Source organism: Macrotis lagotis, chromosome 1 (assembly GCF_037893015.1).
Source record: "Macrotis lagotis isolate mMagLag1 chromosome 1, bilby.v1.9.chrom.fasta, whole genome shotgun sequence".
Lineage (NCBI taxonomy): Eukaryota > Metazoa > Chordata > Mammalia > Peramelemorphia > Peramelidae > Macrotis > Macrotis lagotis.
This window is the reverse complement of record NC_133658.1, coordinates 680,024,009-680,031,553: the sequence shown is the minus strand read 5'-3', so window position 1 is coordinate 680,031,553 and position 7,545 is coordinate 680,024,009. Positions and strand designations below refer to the sequence as shown.

At 35.0% G+C, this 7,545-nt stretch overlaps 1 pseudogene; it reads left to right on the top strand.

Annotated features, from left to right (window-relative positions):
• Positions 1 to 4,901: 4,901 nt before the first annotated feature.
• LOC141523016 (E3 SUMO-protein ligase NSE2 pseudogene) lies at positions 4,902 to 5,669 on the top strand (annotated as a pseudogene).
• The last annotated feature ends 1,876 nt before the right edge of the window (positions 5,670 to 7,545 follow it).

Below are 7,545 nucleotides of genomic sequence, written 5' to 3'. Positions count from 1 at the left end.
TAGATGAATGCAAAGATCCTAATACTGTCTGCATCCTGGCCCTCCAACCCTTTAATGCTTTTAAGACTTCACTTATCGAGGGCGGCTAGGTGGTGCAGTGGATAGAGCACTGGCTCTGGAGTCAGGAGTTCCTGAGTTCAAATCCAGCCTCAGACACTTAATAATGACCTAGCTGTATGGCCTTGGACAAGCCACTTAACCCCATTTGCCTTGCACAAACTTAAAAAAATTCACTTATCCATGTTATATGTGCATGAACATATGTGTGACATGTGACCAACTCTTTGGGATTGAGTTGGGGAGTAGACTGAGAGTGGGATATGACCTACACTTTGCTAAAAGGACTTGGGGACAAGCTTCTCCATGTTCTGAACAAGAGTTTTAATAAATTTGATCCATAGTTCATGCTTTGTTGGCTTTATGCTTGCAAAGAAATGGAATACCCTTAGAAGAGAGTTATAAATAAGTCAAATCCAGGTATTCCTGGGTACAGCAGGAGAACCTGGTTGAGTAATGAGCCAAAATACATGGGTTTTTTTTAAAGAAACCCTAAAGGCAGCTTGCATTGTCTTCATTACGGATTAAAGCTAGTCTTTGTGAACTTAGAGGGTTGTGATCAGACACAGGTGACATTTAATTATGCATAAAGTAGAGGAAATGAGGAGAGATACTAGTCTGGATCTAAATATGATACATGAGCTTAAACTTTTTGATAAAGTAGAAGTGTTGAGAAATAGGGACAAGCCAGCTTATACTAGTTGTGAGAGTTGATTATTCAATTTTCAATGTGAGTCTTTATACATTAAAAATCAGTGAAAGTTCAAAATCAGGACTTAGAGTTAAGATAATAATTGAGGAAAAAGGCTAAACTTAAAATGTGTCATGCATATATCCGCCCCCCCCCCCGAGATGCAATTGTCATATGTTTTCCAGCAAACCCCTAAGCAGTAGCACTGGATGTAAAACTAGAGGCTCTTATTAGATATTCTCTAAGGCCCTCTCCAGGTTTAATATTGTTCTTCACCTATTTTCAAAACCAGTTTGTGATAGATAAGGGACTATTTGTTCATAGTCTAAAGCACACCTTATTTCAAAGAAAGAAGAAATGAGATTCTCTGGTCTAAAATTCTACAGAAAAAAAAAGTAATCCAATGATGAGAATAAAGGGACAAGGTTATAGATTCTAACTGTTGATCATCAAGAAGAAGATAAAAAGAAATGGGAAGTGGCTTGAATTGAAATTCTACTTGAGGTCTTCAGCAGACAACAGATGAAAACAGTCCATTTGTTTTTAGACTAGAGATATCCTGAAGTAAGCTCAAGCTAATTGTTACATTTGCAGTATAAAAATTATACCTCAGAAATTGACAAATGCTACAAATCAAAGAGTCAGTTTCATTGATTGCCTAGACTAAAGAAAGTTAGGGAAATATGTTAATAATACAAATTAAACTTAAAAGGGTGTCCCCATATACTTTTTTTCCTCAGAGTCTATTTTTAAACATTTCCAAATCAGCACAATGCTGATTTGACTTTGACTTGCACCTGCTAATTACCAATCAAAGATAGTTGAGAAAGTTAATAATTAAGCTAGTATTCATATAGCGTGTGCCAGGAAATGTGATAAATTACACTTTACAACCTCTTTTTTGATTCTCCCACTACCCCTAGGAAGTAGGATTTTACATTTGAGGAAGCTGAGTCAGACATTGGTTTAATGAATTGCCCAGGATCACTTATTGCAAGTCAGGACTTGAAGTCAGATAGTTTTGACTCCTAGCTTTATCCACTATACCACCCAGCTACTGATGACCTGAAAGCTACCATCCTATTTTGAAAAAAATAATGAATTAATCTATGTTGCAAAATGTAATTACAAAAAAAGAATTGTGAAATATTATTTGGTTAATAAAATGACCATAGTTTATATTCGTTTTAAATCACTGGGAAATATGAAGTATTATTTATGCAAATAAGTATCAATTGAATAAGTAGGATGTAATCATTTATAAGAGTCTGGTGAGCTAGATAATTTCATATTACTATAATGATACATAATACATATTACATAAATATACATAATGATGATTTCATATACTATATGTTCTTGTCAAGGAATTTTAGCAATGAAATCAAACACATTACTTGTTTGGTTTTCTTGTTAAGTTTTTCAGTTCAAATTTAGTATTTGATCTTTTAGGTATAAAGTCAATGAGCTCAAGGATGGTCAGAATTACCAAATGAATTTACAAAAGAAAGGTTGAAAGGAGAGGCATCACAAATACAATTCACATTTCTATGTCTCTAAGGGCAAAAGTAATTTTTTTGTGGGGGAGAGAGGATGTAGATCTTTGATTTCCTTAATGTTGGGAAACCTAAATGTGGAAACTCCCTTCATCACTCAGCATTGCAAATTGACAATCTTTTGTCAGTAAGAATATTAGAGATTTTCCTAGAGAATAGAAAAAAAAATTAGATGATCTGACCTTGGTTACACAACCAATGTGGATCAGAGGCAAGACTTACCAAGATTGTTCTGATTCCTCCCAAGATGACCCTGAGCGAAGCTGACTCTCTAGAAAAAAGTGACAAAATACTACATAAAAATAAATTCATATTTTATTAAAAGTTTCATGAGTCTTTATTGAGTAAAATTCTTAAGAGGGCAGAAAATTTATCACTGATTGCATACATTTTCTACTGTTAGAGGAATTGATTGAGAATAGAAAGATCACATTTAGTTAATCACATAATCATTTTTTTTAAAATTTATTATCCTTCCAGGAAGGTTATATTTTTTAGGCTTTTTGCAAGGCAATGGGGTTAAGTGGCTTGCCCAAGGCCACACAGCTAGATAATTATTAAGGGTCTGAGGCCAGATTTGAACTCAGATACTCCTGACTCCAGAGATGGTGCTCTATCCACTGTACCACCTAGCTGCCCCAAGGTTTTTTTTTAATGATCCATTGAGTATAAAGGAATTTGTCCCCCTACTGCAAAGAACTTACATATTTCCCTCTCACAAAAGAATGATTCTATCTCTTGAAAAAATGAGTCTCCTCCAACAATGCAGAACATTGTATAAGATATGAGTCTTCATACTCTTGGGGCTTAGCACCTGAACCCAGTGTAGTTTGTAGACCTGTCAACAAACCACCAAACCTAATGTAATTCCCATTGGAAATGAGAAGTTGCAAGTAGTTCTAGATGAATGGTCTGCTGGAATTCTGCCCTGTTTTTGGAATAGGTGCTTTATAATGAAAGCAAGGTTGGTCACATGGTTCAATACATTGATCATAAATCTCTTCTGGAAAAATTATCTCTTTAGAGAAAAAAATCCCTATGATTCATTTAATTTTAGCTCCATTTATAGTTGTTAGATGATAGTCAAGAAGTGATGACCAATAGAATGGCAATGTTTTAACTTGCATGTATATATAGCAAATTGAATCAATACTGCCATTTTACATTAGGCTTTTTAAGTAGTAAGGACAATTTACAATAGTTGTAGGGAAGGACTTCCAAATGTAACCTTGGTTTCAAGTGGAGTGTTTCGCAAGCTACTACTAAGAAAATGATTACTCATTGCTTACCTGCATGATGAGGGGAGCTGTTTAGAGAGCTATGGAGAGTAGAGACATTTCTTTTTTTGGAGGGGATTCCTATTTCAAAAGAGGATGCACAGTTCCAGACTTTTTTTTTAGGGACATAAGTGGGAAAAAAAGGAATAACAGATTTTGGAATGTGAATATATAAGGAAAAGTTGACTCCTTAGCTTGACCCTGATTTTCAACTTGCCTCTCCTGAGACTAGGAGAAATTTTCCATGGGTGAGGTCAAGATTGCATTTATCTTTCTCCCACTAGGAAAGCAAACACTTTGTGTATTTTCTGGTATATATCTACAATATATAATTTCTCTTGTTCCTGTTTCCTATCTACTTGGATAATTAGGTTTTCTTTCTATTCACTATTGGTGATGGTCTTTTGTGTAACTAGTATGTAGTAGAAAGGAGTCAAGCTTATGAATGGGAAACTTTCCCTTTTTTAGAGATAGTATTTAGGAAACCACATTAATCATAAAAATCATTTGCATAAATCAACAATATTTAATGTTTTTCCATAGACATAATTCTAGTTTGACACTCTCAGAGGAGCAAACAGAAGTACAAGTAGGCTTCTATTCTCTTTTCCTGCCCCTCTGTAAATAAGAATCAAAGTTTCTCCTGCTATTTCTGCATCCCACTAAGTCACATTTATATAAGCCATGTATATATACACATCTTACATCAAGTAATAGATGGGAAAGGATTTATAAGTGCAGAGCAATGAGTAAATAAAGAAATGAGGATAAATGAAACACTAGCATAAAATGGTTGATTGGTTGCTGTATTTTGTTCTTGAAAAGGACCAAAATAACATTACTATGTTAAATTCAAGTCACAGTTTGTTGGATTGTATCTGATTAAGCTATTATAAATTCAGAATGCTCTATCATCCTTCGGGAACAAATAGGTCATGTGAACATTTGGGGTGGGTACTCTAAATTTGACCATCTCATTTCTTTTGAGTTACTTGAATTCCACTTTGTTCATAGAATGCGACACTTTCTCTATTGAGGACATGCCATGCTGGATGGTCCTGTGCCAGTGTCTCCCACATAGTATAATCCCTCTCCAAAGTTTTAAGAATGACCTTGAGAATGCCCTCGTATTGCTTTTTCTGGCCACCATATGATTATTTGCCCTGTGTGAGTTTTCATAAAATAATTTTGTTTTAAAGCATAAGGCACCCAGAGAGAGGGGCAGGATCTGGGAGCTGGAACCTGAGAGCAAGTGTCCTCTGTGGCTTCTGGTTAATGTGGAGCCTCACCCGGGCTGGGCTGCCAGGTAATAATTTCAGTATGCTGGAGAATTCAAATGATTTTCCTTGACTTTACGTCAACAATGTGGACAATGCTCTGGGCAACCTGAAAAACTGTGAAGCTTATATTATTTCTGGAATGCAAAGTGTCACCAACACTGCCCTGAATCTTGTGTTAACTCAGACTGATTTAGGTGATGATTATGATATGGAAAAATTGATGTTTGAGTATATTAAAATGGATTGAGATCTCAACCAGTATATATATAATGGCAATTGAAGCTACCCTAGATCAGGTAAAAGATAAAGATTACCTAAATCTAACACCAAATCTAAAAGCCTTAGTTGAAGAGAAATTAGTGGTTTTGAAAAACAACAACAAAGAAAAACTGAACAAAAAGATGACAGATTTGTGCAGTTTCTCAAAGAGCTGAGAAACATCAAGAAGCAATGTGGACTCCCAGTGGACTCAACTGATGATGACTCAGAACAAATAGATGAAGATATGATTGTGACCCAAAGTCAGACCAACTTCATTTGCCCCATTACTCAGTTGGAAATGAAGAAACCAGTGAAAAATAAAGTATGTGGACACACCTATGAAGAGGAAGCCATTAGAAGAATCATTGAGATGAAACACGAAGGAAAGAAAAAGGCATGCTGCCTCAAAATAGGTTGTAGTCATACAGATGTAAATCTGACAGATCTTGTGCAAGATGTAGTACTCCGCAGAGCCATCGAAAACCACAGAAAAATGCCCGACAGTCAGAACAAACAGAGCCACTAGACAGCAAAGAGGTCTACAGTACATGGGCTCTTGCAAGAAGGAAAGTATCACTGTCAGCTGAGATCACTTTTTATTATAAACTGACTAGGACAGGTTGCCTACTCTTATTTCATTTGCAGGTAAAATTAAAGATTCCAAACATATTCAAAAGGATTTTTAACTGCCCAGCAACTTTCAGTTGAAAGTTTTCCTCTTTAAAACTTTGTATTTATTCAATAAAACCATCATCTGTAAAATAAAAAAAGCATAAGGCAGTCAACACCATAGAGAGAGAGAAGGAAGTACCAAAAGTGAAGAATTAATGGCAGTGAAAGTAAAATAACTTGTCCTTTGTTATTTGGAAACTAAAGAGATTGAGATTTGAATGCATAGTACAATAAGTGAACACATGAGGCATAACACCAGAGATCTAGAACTCTAAGAAGTTTATATATGTCCAATCTTCTAATTTTATAGAAAAGGAAGGGTCCCTAGAGGTTAAACAATTTTCAAAATGTCAAAAATATATATTAAAAATCAGTCAGGATCCTGTAGGTTAGATCATCACCGTAAAAATTATGATACTGACTATTAGACCATCTAGTGACATCTAGCTTAATCCCAATCAAAAGATTATTGCCATAAAAATCACCATACTCATGATTTAGACAATTAGAGACAAATTAACCTTACCATAATATAATAAATTTGTCACTAAAAATTCCATATTATCAATCTACTTAGCATTATTGCAATGCTATGATGCCTTGATTACATGGGAGGGATAACATGTAAATGATCAAGGCCTCCCATTATATCTGGACCATCACCAGTAGTCTTGTTTCTTATATAACTGTGTACAGACAGTTCTTGAAGAGACAGTAAGAAGGATATTTTTGCACAACATTCTCTTCACTTTAATCACCATAATGTGTATGTCATGCCATCATTCAATTGATGTCATGGTCTTCTTCAATTATGAAGGACAATAAGACACCAACTCCAGCACACTGGAACTAAACCAAAGGACTCCTGCAGTTTAGATGTTAGAAAAATATCTTCACTAAAATCAGGATATGAAAGTTAGAATCCTATTTCTACTCATAACTCCCTTTAGTAATTCTTAATTTTCTTTTCTTTATTCTTTAATTTCCCTTTATTCTCAGAATAATTGATATCTTATTCTTGTCACTATTAAACTGTGGTATTACTAGATTCTTCTATAAAAATATAATCATTACCCTTTTTTCAGACTCACAGGTTAGATAATGGGGAATAGAATATCAGAATGCCCAAGGTATGGGTCAAACTCCTACAAGAGTCATTTTTACAATATCATTGAAAAGGGTAATTCAGACAAATGATGAAAAACAATTAATGAATAGAAATTATCTACTTCCTCCTAAGGCTGTCCATTCCATTTTTGGATAATTCTCATTTTTAGGAAGTTTTTCCTTATATCTAGCTTCTATCCGCTTCCAGATAATATACATCTATTACTCCTAGACTTGCCATCTGGGGTCAGGCAGTCTAATAAATTTTCCAGGTTACAATTCTTTAAATATTTGAAGTCAATTATTACATTGCTCCCTTGACCAAGTTTTCTTTCCTCTAGAACAGATAAACTCAATTCTTTTAACAAATTGTCATATGGTATGATTAGAAGACCTTTCCCCATCCTGGTTGTTCCCATCTGTATGGTCTCTAGTTTGTCAATGCCGTTCTAAAAATATTGTGCCTGGAAAACAACAAAATTATTCCAAATGTGGTCTGACTAGGTGAAGTACAATGTCTATCTCAGTGCTAGCAAAGAGAGCCCTGTAACTTCCTTTTGATACATTGATCTCCTTATTGCCTATGAGCTCAGAGCTCCAGAAGCAGCTGCTGCTACTGCTGCTTATTACTGGGCTCTCAGCCT